General features: G+C 43.3%; 1 long non-coding RNA gene, 1 other non-coding gene and 1 pseudogene across 2 annotated transcripts in view; all 3 read right to left on the bottom strand.

Moving 5' to 3' along the window:
• Positions 1-2,945: 2,945 nt before the first annotated feature.
• LOC110128997 (small EDRK-rich factor 1 pseudogene) lies at positions 2,946-3,140 on the bottom strand (annotated as a pseudogene).
• A 4,568-nt stretch (positions 3,141-7,708) lies between these two features.
• The window catches only part of LOC110129000 (uncharacterized), a 29,015-nt gene continuing 15,538 nt past the window's right edge, over positions 7,709-21,185 (bottom strand). The window contains exon 3 of the long non-coding RNA XR_002311342.2: positions 7,709-7,947. This is a non-coding gene — a long non-coding RNA (uncharacterized lncRNA). The remainder of the gene's footprint in view (positions 7,948-21,185) is intronic.
• LOC139030724 (U1 spliceosomal RNA) lies at positions 19,538-19,696 on the bottom strand. Its single transcript, XR_011483130.1, has one exon. It is a non-coding gene; the product is annotated as a U1 spliceosomal RNA (small nuclear RNA).

Here is a 21,185-nt window from a genome sequence, read left to right as displayed (position 1 = left end):
GGTGATGCTGTTAACATGAGAACATGCACCAGTAGAGGAACAGGAGTGGGAGACAACATTCATGTGTTGAATTTAAAGTACCTGGAAAACACCACGGTGGAGATGTCCAAACCACGAGTTACAAATGAGCTCAGGACAGAGGTCAGGATGGCAGATTAATGGATTTGGGTGAAATGGGGGTTATATTAGCTTTTGACTGATGTTGTAATAAGTTACTAAAACTTAGGGGCTTAACACAAACTTACTATCTTTCAGAAGCCTGAAGTGAGTCTTTCAAAGCTAAAATCAAGATAGTCAACAGAGCTGCCTTCTTTCTGGAGGCTTTAGGGGGAGGTTTTGTTTCCTTATCTCTTCAAGCTTCTAGAAACTGCCTCCATTCCTTGGCTCATGGCCCCTTTATCTATCTTCAAAGTCCATCACCCAATGTCTGCTTTCTTTGCTTTCATTGCCTCATCCTGGTTCCCCTTCTGATTTAGATAGTTCAGAGTAATTCTCTCATACCAAGACATTAACTTAAGCATATCTGAAAAATCCCTTTTTTTTTTTTTTTAACAGAAAGGCACACATTCACAGGTTCTAGGGATTAGGATGTGAACAATGTTGGAGGGAAATTGTTCAATTTACCACAGGGGTAGATGACAAAAAAGCAATAGAATGAGGAAATAGAAGGGCTGAATGCAAATACCTGGGGAACATCAATGGCAGAAAGAGAAAAGAAATACCTGAATAATAAGTGTTTCTCAGAAAAAAAAAATGAAGCAAGAAATTTCTAAAAGAAGGAATTAAAACTCTCTAACAGTCTTTCCTCAGACCCTCTAAGCCTCCTGTTGTTGTTGTTTAGTCACTAAGTCATGTCTGACTCTTTGTGACCCCATGGACTGCAGCATGCCAGGCTTCTTAGTCCTTCACTACCTCCTGGAGTTTGTTCAAACTTATGTCCATTGAGTCTGTGATGCCATCCAACCATCTCATCTTCTGCCACCCTCTTCTCCTGCCCTCAATCTTTCCCAGCACCAGGGTCTCCTACTCTCTAGATTTACCTTTTGCTGACCTTTAAAATGAGCAAAAGCACCAAATCAGATATGATTTGATCATCCAGGACCTATTTTCCAGTTCCTGATATATTAGCTCTCCAGACCTTCTCTGCTGCTGCTGCTAAGTCACTTCAGTCATGTCTGATTCTGTGCGACCCCATAGACGGCGGCCCACCAGGCTCCCCCGTCCCTGGGATTCTCCAGGCAAGAACACTGGAGTGGGTTGCCATTTCCTTCTCCAGTGCATGAAAGTGAAAAATGAAAGTGAAGTCGCTCAGTCGTGTCCGACTGTTAGCGACCCCATGGACTGCAGCCCAGCAGGCTCCTCTGTCCATGGGATTTTCCAGGCAAGAGGACTGGAGTGGGGTGCCATTGCCTTCTCTGCCAGACCGTCTCTAATCAACTCTAAACTCCAAATTTGACTCTCAGATCCAACTCTAGACTTGATATTCAGAAATGTGGTCCTTGACCTTCCTTTCAGAATTCAGGCCGACTTGCCGTCTATTTTCATTGTTTCTCAATGTGGTAGCAGTGAGAACAGTGGCTTTCAAGAGTCTTAGGGACCTTCAACTTCTAAAGTTCACTCTTGCTTCCCTCAGGCCCCTTGAGGAGAAGTGGAATCCTGGGTTCCAGAGGTGTCACTTGGATCTTTAAAAAGATAGAAGCACCCACAGGAAGGCTGTTCTCTGTTTCCCTGGTGCTATGTTCTCCATCTCTGGTGCAATGAATTAGCCAGGGATTGTCTGTGCCTAGGATATCTGCCTTCCATCCAAGTGAACAGAAGGGTACTCTGAATTGCAATAATTGCAGGACCACATGGAATAGGAGAGCTAGTTCCCCTAAGAAGAGGAGGTTGCTATAATGACAAGAAGGAAAGGAAGGATGCTGGGCAGGTAACAAAGCAGATGTCCACTATACTGGGGATAGACTTCTAACTTTTCTACTAAGGAGACTATGGAGTTCATTTAGCATCATCAAGAACTCCATGCTTAGATAATATGTATCAGTGAGGCCAAGTAATGATCATTCCTTAAATCATGCAACCTACAAAGAGTACATTCCGTTCTCTAGAATCTAGTCCATGCATGTATGCGTGCACAGGCACTCAGTCATGTTGGGCCCATTGCAACCCTATGAACTATAGCCCTCCAGGTTCCTCTGTCCATGGGATTCTCCAGGCAAGAATACTGGAGTGGGTTGCCATGCCCTCCTCCTGGAGATCTTCCCTACCCAGGGATGGAACCTGAATCTCCTGCTTCTCCTGCACTGGCATGCAGATTCTTTACCACTGAGACACCTGGGAAGCTCCCTAGTACCTGGTATTCATATAAAATGCTGTGGAAATGATATATCTGTGTAGCCCCTAGCGCACTGCTTGGGACATAAGAGGGATTCAGTGAATACTTGGTTAATTAATGAATGCATAAATGAACATCCTGCATATAGATAGCGAAAATGAAAGTCACTTAGTCATGTCCAACTTTTTGTGACCCCTACTGAAGTGGGTAGCCTTTCCCTTCTCCAGGGGATCTTCCCAACCAAGGGATGTAACCCAGGTCTTCCCATATTGCAGGAGGATTCTTTACCAGCTGAGCCACAAGGGAAGCCCAAGAATACTGGAGTGGGTAGCCTATCCCTTCTCCAGGGGATCTTCCTGACCCAGGAATTGAACCAGGATCTCCTCCAGGCAGGTTCTTTACCAACTGAGCTATCAGGGAAGCATATAGATATGTCAGCTCTTAATCTACAGGTGCTTCCAGGAGGCAGTGCTGTGTTTTTTTTTTTTTTTTTTTTAAGTTTAAAATAGTTTCATAAGGATATAACACATGTATGGCTGTCCATTCTATAAAATCTTCATCATAGAACTTATGATACACCTAATTAGCAGTAGCACTCAGAGTTTCTAAATAGTCATTGTTTTTCTCTTCTCTGCATAGCCTTCTTTTTGTTGGCTGCCTTCTGCTTTTGTTGCATGATCTCAGATTCCTTCTGTTTCCTCTGAGAGGTAGTCAAACGACCTGCTTTTCTGTTTCCCTTACTAAGCTCCTGGGATTTCTTTATGTATTTCTGATGGGCAACTTCTCCTCCTTGATTTCCACAGGCCATGCTGACCAGCACACTGAGCCTGGAGGAGAGCAACTCGGGAGAGCCATGACTTCCTTACAGGCTCTGCGGCGGAACCCCTTTGTCTGGAAGACTGAGCTTGCACGGGTGCCCCCAGTGCTGACTTTTTTCCTTAATGAAGAATTTATTTTGTGGACCTACACCCAGCAGTAAAAGTTTTAAAATTTTGACTTTTGAGGCAGCATTTTAGAAAATCTACTTTATCCTCACACGCTGGCATTGGAAACCAAGAACGTCTGAAAGCTTTTGTATAATCTGATTAAGAGCTGAATAAGAAGAGGAAAGGGGTTAACGATTAGTGGTTTAACACCACATTTACCTAAGCTGAAAAGGTTTTTCTAAAGATCTTTTTAGAAACTTTTGTGAAGTATGTAATATGAGGGCTGGGCTGGAAGCCCAAAGTTAACACATCCACCATCCTTTCTGCCCATTCTTGTCACTTTCAATGGCTAGAATTCTTCCACACCTAAGCTCTGAGACAATCCTCCTCCATTTTCATCAGGCATGGAATTAATTCACTGGTTTTTTAGCACCAACAGAAATCTGTAAGCTTTTACTCTGAGTGACTGTTGTTGGTTATCACATGCCTTCTCAAGGAAGCTGACATCACTCTGAAAGAGGCAAAATCTGGTCCTTAGGGTGGGGAAATCTTAGACATTACACTGACTTACAGCTTTTAAAGGACCACAGTACATTATTAGATATAGAACATATCTCTGATAGTTTCATAGGAGACAATGAGGTAAAAACAATCTTTAAAGCTCATTTAGTGGAGCAGTAATAATAATTTTTTTAAAGTTTGGGAAACACTAGGGTTATATGGAAGGACTTAAAAACACATGAACACTATTCCTTTTCTCATCCCACAATGCCCTCAAGAAAAAGGACATTGCATTGTGAATTAGAAGACTTGAGTTCTAACTTTCATATCTACCACCAATGAGCAAATACCTTCATTTATTTATTCAGATATTCATTGAGTACCTTCTATGTTCCAGACACTACACTAAACTCTGGGGGTACAAGATAAACAAGGTGTAGGGTTCTAATAGAGGTTATGTTTGAGCCTGGAGCAGATAAGAAATAAGATCCAAATATATATAAATAATAATTATGATGGTATTAAATACAATAGGTGGCTATGATAAATTGTAATTAATTATAAAAATTATAATACATGCTATAAAGAATTTATAAAAGGACAAGAGGAAGTTAAGTCAGTAGAATGTGAGCAGGGATGGTCTTCTAGAGACAGTGGCATGTGAGATGAGTCTTGAATGGTGAGAAGAATCCAGCCCCACAAGATCTGGGGACAGGGTTTCCAGGCAGAGAGAAAAGCAAAGATGGAAATCCTGAGGCAGAAGTGAGTTTGTTGTGTACAAAGAATGAAAGGATGTGGCTGGCATGGGCTAAGCCAGGAAGAGAGAGGTAGAAGATGGGACAGAGATGGGCCAGTCCAGATCATGCAGGGCCACGCAGGCTGTGGGGCAGAGCTTGGTTTTATGCTAAGTGCTCTGTGACTTTGGGCAAATTATTTGATGATTTCTGTCAAACGATGAGTGTGGGGTGGTGGGGGTGGAGCAGTTGAATGTTCTAGAATGCTAAGTTGAGCCTCCTCTAATTGAGGACCTGGGAGAGACGCCATAAATCTCCAATGTGAGGAGAAAGTAAGGTAGCAGGTAAAACAGACTGCAAGGAGATCCAACCAGCCAATCCTAAAGGAAATCAGTCATGAATAGTCACTGGAAGGACTGATGCTAAAGTTGAAACTCCAATATTTTGGCCACCTGATGCAAAGAATTGACTCACTGGAAAAGACCCTGATGCTGGGAGAAATTGAAGGCAGGTGGAGAAGGGGATGACAGAGGATGAGATGGTTGGATGGCATCACTGACTCAACAGGCCTGAGTTTGAGTAGGCTCCAGGAGTTGGTGATGGACAGGGGGGCCTGGTGTGCTGCAGTCCATGGGGTTGCAAAGAGTCAGACACGACTGAGTGACTGAACTGAACTGAAAACTGAACTGAACTGAACTGACACCTCCAGGGTTGCTCATCACTGGGCTGGGGCAAACTCACATTTGGCCTGGAAAGGAAGGAGCAGGAAGGTCTGGGAGACGCATTCCTCCGAAAGTGGAACCTGCCTTCCTCCCATTTTCAATTTTTGAGATGCACGGAGTACTTTTTCCTCACTCTGCCAATCTCCTCCTCATGTGACATTGGAGCTGCCTAGTGAGCATAAGCCTGGGATTGGGGGTCAGGGACCTTGGGCTCTGGACCCCCACCTCTAAATAACTCGTGACACCAGCCAGTCTCTTCCTGGGTCTGGGCCTCCAGACCCTCATCTGGGACCATGATTAAGATTCCTTCTAGAGCATGGACTCTGATTCTATTATCTTCCTCTTCACCAGAGATGAGAAGGAGTATAAACCGTGCATGGAAGTGCACCCAAACTCTCCTAAAATAATAAAGCAATTTCCTTTGAGACGGTTGACAAGGAAAGCCAGGAGGCCCTTGCAGAAAATGATGAAACCCAGTCCCAGCTGAATATTAAGTTAGAGAGAGGTCTGCAACCGGGCCGGGGGGCTGAGAGAGGGGGAGATGCCAGGGTGAGGGGAGAGAGAAATTTTAATTGCGATTGTTTGGCCTGCTGAACCTAGGCAAATGACAAGGAGCCCCCAAGCAGCCTCAAACACGGATATTTGAAAGGCAGAGAAGGCTGGGGGATGGTTTGGCTTCGCCCTCCCCTCTGAGGCTGTTTGAGGAGCAGTCTGCGGCGCTGACAAGCACGGGTTTTGGAGGCCATTGAAAAGTTTTGGGCCTAAATAGGGTAGGCAGCTTGGCTTAAGTGTTGCTATGGAATACCTGGCAACCGGCAACAATAGGCCTTTTAGAGAATCCAGGGCAAACAGTGACCGTGGTAATGGGGTGGGCTTAAGGGTCTCCTTGCCCGGCTGGGCCCCTCCTCTCCTCACAGAGGCCTGGGCGCTGGGCTATGTTCCGGAAATTCCCCGCACAAAGCCCCATTCAGTGGGAGGAGGGTCAATGCGTGTGCTTTTGGAGGGGGCGGCGGCGGGACTGGGGGGTGGGGAGCGGCGGGGGAGGGGGTACAGGCGAAGGAGTTTACTGCCAAAAAAAAAAAAAAAAACTCCCTCAAGTCTCTTTCTTCTCGCCAAGACTAAAAGAGGCACAGAAAGTGCTAAGTTTGTAAAAGAGGCTGAAAAGGTTCAGAAAAGTAGCATAAAAGGGCCGGGGAACGCCCCGTGAATTTTGAACAGAGAGCAGAAAAGAGACCCTAAAAAGCAATTAGTGATGCTGCTTGTAAATGGAGGCAGCGCGCTGGGGGTGGGAGCTGAGGGCTGGAGGTAGGTGCGGAGGCGGTGAGAGGCTGGGGTGGGGGGGTGGTGTGCTGGGAGCAGGTGAGGAGAAGGGTGGGATGGGTGAGGGGCCAGGGAGGCCGGGGAGTCTTGGAGGGGTGGACAGCGGCGAGCCCTCCGCCCCAGCCAGTCCTGGCTCTAATTGCATGCCTTCAAGCTGCTCTCTGCTGGGTCTGTGCGGCTCAGACTGTCCCCTGGTTCCAGCAGCCCCCCCAAAAGGCCGTGGAGCCTGAGACGGTGACCGGCCTCCCGCCCTTTGGTCCATGATGACCATGAAGGAATCCTCAAGTCTCTGAGAGAGTGGCTACCCGCATTCTCTTGGCAGCGGAGTGATGGCAGGGTGCTGGGGAGCTGGGTGTCTTCCTGAGTTCCGGGGCGAGGGTGGGGGAGGCTCGTAGGACAACCCGCGGAGCCCGGCAGGGCAGCCAGCAAATTAGCACTCTGCAAACCCCACGTGCCCGCGCTGCCTAACATCCGTGCTCCAACACCCTACTCCACCGCTCTAAAGATAATAATTTTATATTTCCAGCAGAATGTGCACAGTGACAATTATCTGTATTCCTACTGTGTCGCAGCATCAACGGATCATCAAGAGAATTATGTTCCAGTTGAAAGCAGATTTAAATAAACAGACACTAAATGGGAGCCAATAATAGATGTACCAAAATAGTCCAGGCGAGAAAGCAGCCATTTAAATACAGAACTGTTGAGTGGAGAAGGTAAGAGGCGTCCAGACCCCAGGGTTTACAGTTCCCAGACTGCAGCTCAGCCCGGCTGATTCTTTCCAATGATCTCTAGGGTTCTGACCAGAGCGCTATCCTAAGCTGCTGCTTCCCTTTCCCTGCCTCCCTCTCTTATTCCTTTCTCCCCACCTCTCTCCTGTCCTTCCTCCTTCCATTCCTCCCTCCTTCTTTCCCTTTCACTCCCTTCTTTATTTCAACAAACATTCATTATTCATTATCAACTAGCCGCCTTTGGGTGCCTTTATCAAAATTATTAAGCACCACACATCTTGATATCTGTGACCCTCTGCTCCAGATTCAAATTGGATCTTGTTGCCCCTGTATGGGGCAGGGGAGGAAGTTGTTAGCCCCCAAGGAGAAAATCAAGCTGCTGTTTCCATAAGAAGGGAGAATGGAATGCTGAAGAGGCAAAATAATGAAGGTCCAGTACATATTCATTCAACCATCACATATTTATTAGAGGTTACTCTGTGTGCCAAGCGCTGTTCTAGGTCCTGGGAATTCAAAGATCAAAGTGTAGGTCTCTCTCCTCAAAGAGCTTCCAACCTTGCAAAGAAAAGATAACCAGGCCGCTGGATGTGGGTGGGTGTCACATACACTGGAAGCACCAGAGAAGGACCTGCCAGAGTGAGGCGAAGGAGACTTCAAGAGGAGCCAGCTGTGACTTGAAGGCTGAAAAACAGAACACATTTTGCTGGGCAGAAACCTAGCCAGGGGACATTCCTAGCAGAGGGAAGAGGTTGTGCAAGGGTAGAGAAACAAGAGAAGAGTTGGTGTGTTCAGGAGCTTGCGAGTGCTTCAGCAAGAGTAGCTTCAGGATCTGGAAGTCCGACAGGGAAGGCAGTCAAGAGGGCTGGGATGGGGAGGTGTGGGGGAAGTAATTGGCGACAACATAAAGGGCTTCGCTGGCTCTGTCTGCTCTTGAGGTTGGGGTGATGAGCAGAAACCTCATTTCTGCTGGCCTCTCGCTTCCCTTCGTGGGGACTTCTGTTAGCGTTACTCTCCTGGCTTCTCTGTCTCTTCCCTCACTCCTGTCCAGGCCCGAGGAGTTGGGCTTCATTTCTCTTCTGTCCTGTATAGAGCAGCCCCTCTGATGCATTCCCAGCCACCTGTCATAGAAGTCTGTCCTTACACAGAGAGACCTAATTGTGGGTGTTCCACTGTTAGGCAATCTAATTCTGGGGTATAGGGTTAGGGAGCTAGTGTTTCCCCAAACCTAAGCCTGGTTTTGACTGTATTTTCATAAATAAAACTGCTGTTTTGATCTCTGTCCATTTTTGACTCCTTTCAAGTGAGCCCTGCTTTTTAAACCCTTGAAAAGTCCAGGCAAGCTATAGAGGTTAGGAAGGGGACCAGTGGGGGAGGGTGAGCATGGGGACAAATGGCATGAGGAAGCTTTTGTGTTAAAAGTGTCACTTTGAGAGCAGTCCTCCTGGGTTCTCTTATCCCCCTGCTGGCCACCTGGATGCCCCTTCCTAGTAAAGTCTCTTGCTTTGGGGAAAAAAAAAATGTCGCTTTGGCAGCTGGGCAGAGGATGGATTGGAGAGGGTAAGGAGATTTAGAAGGAAAGAGATGGTAAAGATTTTTTTTTAAACTGAACTACAAATGTATTTATATATCTAATAATTATATTTTCCAGAGATCAAACCGGGTCTCCTGAATTGCGGGCAGATTCTTTACCATCTGAGCCACCAAGGAAGCCCTAGTCACTCGGTCATGTCTGACTCTCTGTGACCCCATGTACTGTAGCCCACCAGGTCCCTCTGTCCATGGGATTCTTCAGGCATGAGATGTATGCGTTGCAATGCAGGAGATGCAAGAGTCACAGGTTTGATCCCTTGGTTGGGAAGATCCCCTGGAGTAGGAAATGGCAACTCGCTTCACTATTCTTGCCTGGAAAATTACATGGACAGAGGAGCCTGGTGGACTACAGTCCATGGGGTGGCAAAGAGTCAGACATGACTGACCATGAACACACACACTCAAGTAATCAGCCATATCCCAATACAACTGCTAAGTCACTTCAGTCGTTTCCGACTCTGTGTGATCCCATAGATGGCAGCCCACCAGGCTCCGCCGTCCCTGGGATTCTCCGGGCAAGAACACTGGAGTGGGTTGCCATTGCCTTCTCCATCCCAATACAAAGTAGAAGTTAAAAATAGACATGAATATATTATGTTTTATTTTAATGAAAATACATAAAATTACAAAACATGATGTTTCATTTTAAATTTGTAATAGAATTCAATACTAGAGAAAATATAGCTAAAATGAAAGGTCCAGCAATCTTGAATTGGGTTCTTTATGACATAGGGGTTGTTTGTATACATGGAAGAGAGGATAAATGTGATATACATGACATTTGTAAATTCACTTAGAAAGACAAGAGATGATGAAAATGTTAACTAGGAAAACAGTGGCAGTGGATGATTTGAGTGGAGATAGAGAAGGGATGTGGAGGGAGAGACAGTCTGAAGATAGAATTAATAGTCGTTGGGGGCTGATTGGATGTGAGGGTAAGGAAGAATCTGGGCTTCTGGTTAGTCAATAGGATTCTCATTTGCTGGGATAAGGAATGGACTTGAAGTGCAATGGACAGAGAGCACAATAATGGGCTTATTTTGTGACATACTGACCCCAGGACACAGAGCAGTCCGTTAGGGAGTTAGATATACAGGTCCACAACTCTAAAAAAAAAAATAATCTGGCTGGATTTAGAAATGCATCTAGAAATGATTACTGAAGCACAGAAATAAGAATAGTTGCTAAGAGAAAGGGTATGGAATGAGGGAAAGAGAAGTGTGTGGAGGCAAACCAATGTTTAAGGCAAGTTTGACGAAAACATATTGAGTTATACCTGAGAATTAAGGGGGACTATTATCTATACCTCCTGTTATTGGCATCTGATGTTACTTGAGAATCTAAGCTATCACATAATGTACCTTCCAGAAAGCCCCCCAAACCACTTTCTTTTGTTTACTAAGGGTTCAAGCTGCTATATGCTAGGTAGCCATCATTGTAACCATCTATCTGAATATCTCACACATATGTAGCATATATAAAAGCTAATATTTATTGAACATTATGATGTATCATCTTTGATACTTTGCTAAACTTTTTACACACATTTATACTAGGCAGGTATGGTCAGGTTTGTTTTGAAAATGAGGAAACTGAGGCTCAGAGAAGTCTGGCAGTTCAAACTTTGAAACCAGAACTGTCCAACTACGAAGCTCATGCTCTGACCATAGGTCACGCGGCTTATCTTTATCAAAGAAGATGCCATATGAGTTGAAGTGTTTAGGAGTTTACTACCTGGCCACCTTCCTCAAGAAGAATGCTAACACTAAACGTAAAATTAGCTTGAATCCTGCAACTTGTTTATTGAACAATGTTAAGTGCTGTGAAACTCAGTTTTCCTCATTGGTGGTATGAATGTGTAATACTTTCTTCACAGGTATACTTCTCCCTGCTACCCTGCGGGAATCCGTATTATAGAAAGCTCAGTGACTAAGATAGATGCCCACATTGCAGAAATGTTTCTTTTCCCTCTAACTTTAACAGAAAAAAAATCCAAAACACAACAAACCAACCTCTAAAATGTGCTGAAAATAGGAAAAACACCAAGAAAACATCAACAATATAGAACATTTATTTAAATATCATAATAAGATAAGTAGCATAACTGTGAAAAGGCCCTTGTTTATAAATATTAGAAAGAAAAATCTAACAAAGAAAGCTATGTGACAATACTTAAGTTTTGATATGAGAGTTAAATGTTTTTCCTTGTTAGAAAACTATAATTGAGATCAAGAAGATTAGACTTACTAGTTCCTATTTAGTATTTTCTCCTATTTGTATTTACTATTACTTTGTAGCTGTACATTCTTGTAACTTAAAGCTCTCTGTCAGAATAAATAATCTGCTTCCTTAATTCATCTGCCTAGGAGTACTTAAAGTCAAAGAAAATGAGATTAAATTATCTGGATTCAGAATTCAATCATTCTGTCTTTATGGGGAAATGTCTCATCCTTCTTGTAATAAAAGTAATAAAAAGTATCCATGTTTTTAATAACGGATTTTCAGGACCACAGACAGCTCTATTTTTTCATCAAATATTTCATGATCAAAAGTAAAATTACACATGCATTCTACCTATATATTCTTTATTTTTAGATTATATTTTTACTCCAAAAAAGACTTGTTTGGGAGTGCTATGTTTTTAGTTAATTTTTTCCACTTAAAAGTGGACAAAATAAATTTTGGTATTCCATTCTCAATTTTAATTACTCACTTGATGTTACTTAGTAATATGTGATACCAAGTTTACCAAGACCTATGTTTTTCTCACATTCTTCCCGTAAAATATCCTTGATACTTTAAGGCAAAATTTTCTCTAACTGATGTTGGATGTGTGCTTAAAAGGGAGACATAGGGAAAATCAGATTAGGATTACCTTTCCCTTCAAGTTTCATTTAGAGTAAGGGAGATTAAAGATGCATAAATGCTACTTAAACTCACTTCTGTACTGGAGTTTCTCCATGAGTGTAAAGCAGGGTGGCGGGGTAGGGGTGGGGGTTGCGGAACTCTTGGATGGAAAATTCAGGATGGGATTAAGAAGCAAAGAAAAATGTGACCAAAGAAAGTCAAAAGGCAGTTGGAAGCAGTTAGGTATAATGAACAGTATCATTTAATACAAACTCTTTCAGTTGATATGAAAGAAACCCAAATCAAATCCAAATAAAAGAGAAATTGTTGGATATATATGGAAAAGTAGGGGAGTATGCAATTTCAGGAACACTTGTATCCAAGTGCTCATATTACATATTGTCAGAATTCTTTTACTCCCATCTCTCTTACTGGCTTTTCTCTGGACTGGTCCACTCTCAGGAAGGTTATTACTTCATGCTAGCAAGGTGAACACCACTAGTTCCAGGCTTACATTCTACCAGCATAGCAACTCCCGAAAAAGATTTCAGCAAAAAAGCTGGCCTGTTTTCACTGACCAGTCATTGTGGTCAAGGGATGGAATACACTGATCGATTAAGCCTGGGTCATTGCTAACTCCTGGAGCTACAGACTGAATCAGATCCAGAAGAACCGCGTGAACTAAGAGGAGGAGGGAAGAAAGTCTCCAAAAGAAATAGGGGGAATGTAGGATAGGCAGGCAAAAACAATAGAGGCCTTATATTCATTTGACAGTGCTGTCATAACAAAGTGCCACAGGCTGGGTGGTTTAAACATCAGAAATGCATTGTCTCAGTTCTGGAGGCTGGATGTCTAAAATCAGTGTCAGCGGGGTCACTTCCTTCTGAGGGCCGTGAGAGGAGCAGCTGTTTCAGGTCCCTCTCCTTGGCTTGTAGATGGCTGTCTTCATGTTCACCTGTGTTTCTGTCGTGTCTAGATTTCTTCCTCTTATAACAGCACCATAATGGATTAGAACACACTAAAATGACTTCATTTTATCTTGATTATCTCTCTCATGACCCTGTCTCCAATGGTCACATGCTGAGGTAGTGGGAGTTAGGACTTCAATATACCTCTTCTGAGGGGAACACAATTCAACACGTAACATGCCTCTATATAGGATGTACTTTATTTCCTGGTCTAAATAGTCTGTTCTTAATTATCCATTTGACTGAGTCATGTCTTAGCTGGAGCATGCAGAATCTTTGTTGTGTCCGGTGGGATTTTTGCTGTGGCTCACGGGCTTCCTAGCTGTGGTGAGTGGGCGGGGTTGCTCCACAGCATGTGGAATCTTAGTTCCCAAAGTGAAAGTGAAGTCGCTCAGTTATGTCCGACTCTTTGTGACCCCATGGACTGCAGCCTGCACCATGCAAGAGTACTGGGGTGGGTCGCCATTTCCTTCTTCAGGGAATCTTTCTGACCCAGGGATTGAACCCGAGTCTCCCACATTGCGGGCAGACGCTTTACCCTCTGAGCCACCAGAGAAGCTTAGTTCCCAATCAGAGATCAAACCCAGGTACCCTGCGTCACGGGGTGGATTCTTAACCACTGGACCACCAGGAAAGTCAGTCTCTGCTCTTTTGATTTAACCCTTTGTTATAGGAAATGCCTTTCACCTAGAAAGCCACGATGTATACTGAGTATATTGTATGTGTGCATATGATGTATACTAAGGGTATTATATGTGTGTATGAGTGAGAGGAGGTGTGTGGGGTCAGATAGCTTATTTCTTATTTTGACTTGCTGTATCACAGGAGTTACATCTGGACCTGATGAAGAGGACTGCATATGACCCAGCAGTTAGGACTTGGAGCTGGATGTGGCAGATGGCTGAGGCTTTGGGTTGCCCTGCGGAGTGGCATGCATGTGTTCTGTATAGGGAAGACCTTTGATGATTGTTGTGTAAAGTTGTTATATTGACCTGCCCAGCATCTTTTTCTGTTGTTTGTTTTTACTGCTGAAATGTCTCCTGCTGATGTGATGGTTAATTAACTTGTCCTGTATTCCCCACTGCAGAAGTACTCATCACCCAGGCTGCCCGACCCAGCAACTGGTTCATGGTCAAACACCTTTCCCAAATAAGGCCAATCATGTCTGTATTTAGGGGTTTACATGAATACGGGGGGGGGGTTGGTTTCTTTTGTAATGTCCTGTGTTAAAAACCTAGCATGGAGTTGGGGAGAGCCATCTTTACTGTGAAATAAAATGAACATACCAAGAGCAAAGCCCAAACAGTGGCAAACAGAGGTGATAGATCCAGTGAGGCAGAGTCCTGCTGTTATTTAAATCCCTGGATGCAGTCATGTCTGAAATTAATGTCACCCTTTGGACTTGCCAGTTAGGATGACCAAACAAATTCCCTCTTTTCCTTGACTAGCTCAGATGCGGTTTTGTCACTAGCAATGGAATGCATCTTCAACTGCCTTAGTGCTGGAGTCGAGACTCAAAACCAGGTCTTCTCATCCCAATTTAGGGCTCTTTTCTTCATCCCATGATAGTTTAGGACATAGTTTTCATTTAAAATTGATAAAATACAAACTGTGAAATGTGACAGAGATACTAGCCAGGTATCAGACCAATATTTGCAGAAAAACAAGAACAGCTCTCTTCTGGAGAGGTGGAACTGTATGGCCCTGCAGAATTGGTAGAAAGTCTAACTATAGAGATGGTACTAGAATACTCAGGTACCAGCACATTAAGTCACTGGCTTCCTGCTGAGCCCCATGGATACATGTGATCAAAATCTTGTAATCATATTAGCAGACTGGCATCAAATAGCCAAGAGGCATGGAGTCAGAGGAGCCATGAGCCTGCCTTGAGATTGATACAGTAGCAAAAATTAAGATTCTATACTCTAACTGTCTAAGTTCAGTGGCAGTGTCATTTGCTAGCTATTTGAATTTGGGCAAATTGATTAACCCTTCTGAGACTCGGTTTCTTTGTACATAAAATAGTACCTTCCTTACTGTGTTGTAGTAAAGATTAAAAGGGCTCCCTGGTGACTCTGGATGGTAAATAATTCACCTGCAATGTAGGAGACATGGTTTGATCCTTGGGTCAGGAAGATCCTCTGGAGTAGGAAATGGCAACCCATTCCTGTATTTTTGCCTGGGAAATCCCATGGACAGAGGAGCCTGCTGGGCTGCAGTCCATGGGGTTGCAAAGAGTTGGACACGACTGAGTGACCAAGCATGCACAAAGTTATCTTAGTATTTCACGTATAGTGCTTAGTTCAGGTTTTGACACATAGTAAGAGCTCAATTTGTATTTATTTTTGTTAGGAATAAGATCTATTTTTACTATTGGCTAGAATAAACAATTGGATATGCCAACTGGCGTTCCAAGAACATCATTAGAGAGAAAGAACTACTGAAGCCCAAGGTGGATGACAGTGGCCAGGTATGTCAGTCCTGCAGGTCTATGAAGGGAGAAAGGGGCTGAAGGAGGATTAGAGCAAAGATGGCCTGAGAGAGGAGCTCTGACTAGGCAGAGCCCTGGCTAGGAGCAGCGTGGGGAGAGTGTAGCCTCCCTGAGAATGCTGCTGCATGGCATCTGGGGTTCAGATAGGGTCATCAACCAGCCCCCCTCCTCAGGAGCTTTTCTCTTAAAGGAGGATCTGAGCAAGTCACTCCCCTGACTGCCTGCCACTCCTGGGAGCATTTTGCTGGGAGGGCTTCCGCCCTCACAGTGTCCCCGAGACACTTAGCAACCAACCCAGACAGGCAGCAACAGGGTACAGCCAGCCCTATTTCTTTCTGACCACTTTTATCATCTTCCTGGTGGAAGCCAATAGTAATCATTTTTTGCCTGTTTTAATTTAATTTAATAATATTATAATTATTATTATTGTTGCTATTTACCTCCTAACTGTTTTTTCTTCCTCCATTATGGACGCTTGTTCCTCTGTTCTCGGCACAGACCTAGAGCTTTCTTTATGACATGTCAGATAATGGTGTCCTTTAATCAAAATCCTCAAATAGCGTCCATTTCACTCTGAAAGCTCCTCAAGCTGGCCTGAGCCTGGCGCTGTTTGGCCTCTCATTACCCTGGGACCTCCGCCCTTCCTCCTTCACTCCTGCCCTCACAGCTCCAGCCGCCTTCGCCTCTGCCCTATTCCTTAGTCAAGCCAGGCAAGCACTGAGCTGGGGACCACTGCTTCTTCCTCCATCTGAAATGCAGATTCACTCTCTCACCTCCCTCTGAAACTTTCTGAAATGCCACCTTTCAGGGAAGCCTCCCCAGATGACCTGATTTAAAATTGCAACTTCACTGTCTCCTGAAAATCCTTTCTAGCTTCTCCATAGCACTTACAACCATCAAACATCCAGTGTCTTTTCACTTTTTTTGTGAATTGTCTATTTTTCCTACTAGAATGTAAGCTCTATAGGGGCAGGGATTGGGGGTCTATTTTGTCCACTGCTGTGATTTTTGTTGAACAAACAAATAAATTTTGTGAAAAGCATCAGAAGCAATGGAGGTATAATAAAAACCCGGGTCTCTTCTGGTAAATGGGAAAAGCACAGAATTTAGAGCCAGTGAGGCTAGTCTGGGTCTAATTTCATCCCTTAACTAATTGTCAGACTTTTAAAGTCACTTACCCTTTGTGAGCACTAGTTTCCACATCTGCAGGTTGGTGATAACAATATACGTCTTCCTAATCGTGAAAGCTAATGACTACAGGAGAACAGACAGCATGGTGTTTTTCGTATTGTTTCTATGGCCTGAAAGACAGTGGAAGTGTGGTGGCTGGCATGCTAAGGTGTGTGTGCACCCTCATTCACTCAGTTATGTCTGACTCTTTGAGACCCCCTGGACTATAGCCCATGAGGCTCCTTTGCTCATGGGATTTCCCAGGCAAGAATACTGGAGTGGGTTTCCATTTCCTACTCCAGGGGATCTTCCTGACCCAGGGATCAAATGTGCATCTCCTGCATTGCAGGTGGATTCTTTGCCACTGAGCTACCAGGAAGTACATGCTAAGGCATGGAAGTCATTTACAGTTCCTTCCTCCAGTGACATGTAGGGCTTCCCTGGTGGCTGAAATGGTCAAGAATCTGCTTACAATGCAGGAAACCTGGGTTCAATTCCTGTGTTGGGAAGACCCCCTGGAGAAGGGAAGGGCAACCCACTTCAGTATTCTTGCCTGGAGAATCCCATGGACAGAGGATCCTGGCAGACTACAGTCCACGGGGTCACACAGAGTCAAACACAATTGAGCGACTAACATTTTCACTTTCCGGTGATATGTGACATTTTGGGTTGGTTATTATTAATCAAAGGCTGGGTCTTTGTCCCAGCCCCATACTCTTTCACTCTATCCCCCTAAGCAAGGATCTTGGACTCAGTTTATTTATTTGTAAAAAGAGGTGATGAAATTTACCACACCTAGCTTGGAGTTTGGAGGAATGAGGATCAAATGAAATAATTTGTGAAATCCCTTTGGAAACTGGAAATATCTATACAGACACAAATGATTCATGATGGTTGGTGACAAGGTTTCATGTGTCTGATACTAGAATTCCCAGCTGGAGTGAAAAAGGAACCTGAGAAGAGGAATCTTTACTAATAACATTTCCATATCTTCATCTCTGCCAACACAACACCATCTCCAACTCAACCATACAACAGACTCTCCTTTGGGGTCTGCTGGTTGTCTGAAAAGCACAGACTTCATCTGACATTTTATTTGTCTTTTATTCAACCTTTAGAAAATCTGTTAGACCTGACCTAATTTGGGGGGGGGTATGTATTCATGGCTGGGATACTCTGATAGTCTTAAGTGGAATATATTATGAAGGAATAGTTAGGATCGAGGAAATCTTGCTTGACGTAATGCTATCTTGAGTTAGGTTTTCACATTACTCAGTGAATTCACACATATTTATAAGGAAGAATGTACTTTTCCATCCCTTTACTTAAAAGCTATACAGTTTTATGGCTCTAATTAACTTCTGGGTGCTGATACCTTTGTTTGTAAAAAGCCTATCCTTCTTGCCATCACAGCTTGCTGTCCCAAATGGACATAAACAGGGCACTGTCATATATACATGAAAAAAAGATGACCTACATACATGATGTTACAGTAGGGTATTAAAACTACAATTCCAGCCATTTCTCCCAATTAAGGCTAACTCATCTGTGATTTCAGCCTCCCATTTGAAATAAAAGTCTGACGGTAATTGGAGCACAGAGCTATTCACCACTGTACTTCAATCTGGAAATAATTGTCTTTGTTCAATTAGGAATCTGCATTTTCATGCCAGTCTTCACAGATTATCTTGAATGGAGAATGCACTCTGATTAAGAGCTATCCTTCTTGGAATGAAAAAAAGCAGCCTGAAGTCTTCATCTTCTTGTTGGGTTTAACATTTTTTCTCCTAGCATACTGAGAATGATATCATACAGTGATTTTCTAGATGGGTTTAATATAACAAAAACCTCCTAGGGAATTCATATATAGTTTTTTAAAAATTTCAAGAACTGTTAGAGATGATTCTCTATAGAGTTGGGCTGGAAAAGGTTTAATTTGTCTGAAAAGTGAAAAAGTGAAAGTGAAGTTGCTCAGCCATGTCCTACTCTTTGCAACCCCATGGACTGTAGCCTGCCAGGTTCCTCTGTCCATGGGATTTCCCAGGCAAGAATACTGGAATGGGTTGCCATCTCATTCTCCAAGGGATCTTCCCAAACCAGGGATCAAACCCAGGTCTCCTGCATTGCAGGCGGACTCTGCCATCTGAGCCATCAGGGAATCCCTAATTTGTCTGAGACCTTCAGTTAATTTGTCATATTATAATAATCAAATTTCCTATGAAATAAAATCTGACTGCTGTCTATTTCTGTCTTTTATAGAACCACCCACTCTCTTAGGTGCTTTTAAAATACAGACTAATATGTAACTTATAAAAAAAACTTTGAGAATCCTTAATTCTATTATTCCCATTTAACAGATGAGAACAATAAAGGTCATAGAGCTTATGTGATTCCCCCTACTCCCCTCATCAACAATGTCACTCAGTAACTTATTGGTAAAACCAAGAGTCAACTTGGGTCTGGCTGGCTTTAAAACCTCTAGCACTTTTTCTTATTAATTTAATACAGCCAAAGGAAAATAGTAAGAAGCATTCCTTTTAAAAATAATAAGATTCTATCTGCCTTGCAATGCAAAGGACACTGATTCCATCCCTGGTCCGGGAAGATCCAACATGCCACGGAGCTACTAAATCCATGTGCCACAACTACTGGCCCAGCGCACCAGAGCCTGTGAGACACAGCTGCTGAGCCTACGAGCTGCAACTACTGAAGCCCGCATGCCATGAGCCCACGCTCCGCAGCAAGAGAAGCCACTGCAATGAGAGGCCTGCCCTGCAACTAGAGAAAGCTCACAGACAGCAAAACCACCACAGCCAGATAAATAAACAAATAAATCTTTTTTAAAAATGATAAGATTCTGATAGCTAGAACTATGAAAACACCAACACATCAGATGTCTTTGCTATACATCATCCTGCTCCAATAATTTTGAAAGCACCTATATCCAGCCGTTCTGGATGAAAATAAAAGACTGACAATTATGAAACCATTTTAGCACAATGAGCACTTTTACAAATAATGTGAGCTACTATCTATATCATGACCTCATTTAATCCTTTCTCCAAGTTGGATTTCTTTACAAACTAGACCATGTCTTTTCCATTTTTGGATCCCTTCAACCAAACATACTTATTAAATGAGAAAATGGATGCATCATCCTTCCTCCCTCTCTCTATCTCCCTCTCCCTCATTTTTTTTTTTTAAACAGGGGAAAGCACGAACTCAGTCCCCCACTACCACAAATTATGCAGTTTTCCACCTTCGGGGACATTGCAGGGTTTAGCACCTCTAGAGTGCAATGAATAAGCTTTGTCCTAGGAAAACCACCTTTGTGATCATGGTATTTTTCCTGCCAGATAAGTACTGAATCACTCTCTTGATAATTCCAAGAGGCGAGCAGGATATATGGAATCCATATAGTATGGATATATAGTGTGTGTGTGTTTAACATATACATACAAGTCAAAAACCCCTGTGTAAGTATAAGATGTAGAACTCTGGCCAAACCTTTCATTATCCCCTTTGGAAACATTATACAGGTATTGTAAATCTCCACCTTTGAAGCAAAGTAATTCCTTCTCTTTAATAATACTCTGGTAAACGTACCCAGGAGTGTTACCCATTCTTCTCTGTCTTTGACCATGCCGTTTCATAACGATGAGGGGAAGAAAAGACTTATTTAAGCACCTGGATGGAAAGTGATAGCTAACCCAACTTTTCTTTTTGAAAATATAGCTTTAGTATTTGACTCTGTGTGTGTCAAACAGGACTGATATGCACAGGGCGTGGGGGCCATCACTTGTACATTTCATGCTGAATCTGGTTCTGACTTTGGACTGTTTGGGGCTGTGGGTTGGTGGGAGGAATGATGCATGTTCTGTTTATCAGTCTGCTCCATAGGCTACGGCAGGTGTGGAGATTACTTTCCAATAATGCCTGGAAGCAATATTCCCCCACCTTCACAGGAACTTGCCATCTGGCTCTGAGGGCCAGAGATCATTCAGTTTCTAAATGAGCTCAGCTTTAGGTCCTCCAAAGCAAAAACTGATAAATGAGTGAGATTACCCTGTTTTATGGCAGTGTCAATAACACACCAGCATTGGCCACTCAGATGCCTTCAGAAAAGAAAGTGAAGCTTTTATTGAATTAACCTATCTCAAATCCAAGCACATTACTTAAGGGCTCAGGGGAGGGAGTTGCCAAACTTTATACATATACATAGAAAATCCATTTGCATAGTATGTAGATCTTTTGTATGCAATCCTTGGTCTTGTCAAGTGAAATGCCAGAGTCAATTTTGGCCTTGTACACTCTAAAATGAATAATTTTACCCATTAAAATTTTCTTCCCAGAAAAAATGGTGGCTAAAGCTTAAAATTTACTAAGCTGCCTAGATAATAAGCTCTTTGGCTGGAGAAAACATAGGTGCACCCATCAAGTGAAGAGAAGATACAAAACTGTGACATGAACAATTTAGACCAAAAGACAAACCTTGGAGAAAAAGAGATCTTTTCCTTTCTGCTCTAATTATCTGAACCAGCTGTCAAAATTGATCAAATTGATCAGATAATACCTTCAATCTCCATTTGGATTTGTCCCTGTGGCCATTACCATCTTGGGAAGGTTGTTTTGTATAAACAGCATCAGGTTGAAGAAAATTATGATTTGATGAGAAGAACTGGAGATGCGTGGAATGCACAGCATCCAGCATGGCCCTACTTCCCAGGGTCCCCTGAGATTATGTTTAGCAATGACAAGATGACATAATTAAATGAAGTGGCATGGCAAAAAGTAAGAAAGTAAGGCCACAGGGCTCCCTGGGGACAACGACAGCTCAAACAGTCCTGTAAGAT

Source organism: Odocoileus virginianus, chromosome 23 (genome assembly GCF_023699985.2).
Source record: "Odocoileus virginianus isolate 20LAN1187 ecotype Illinois chromosome 23, Ovbor_1.2, whole genome shotgun sequence".
In the NCBI taxonomy this organism is placed as follows: Eukaryota; Metazoa; Chordata; class Mammalia; order Artiodactyla; family Cervidae; genus Odocoileus; species Odocoileus virginianus.
This window is presented reverse-complemented; position numbering and strand designations above follow the sequence as displayed.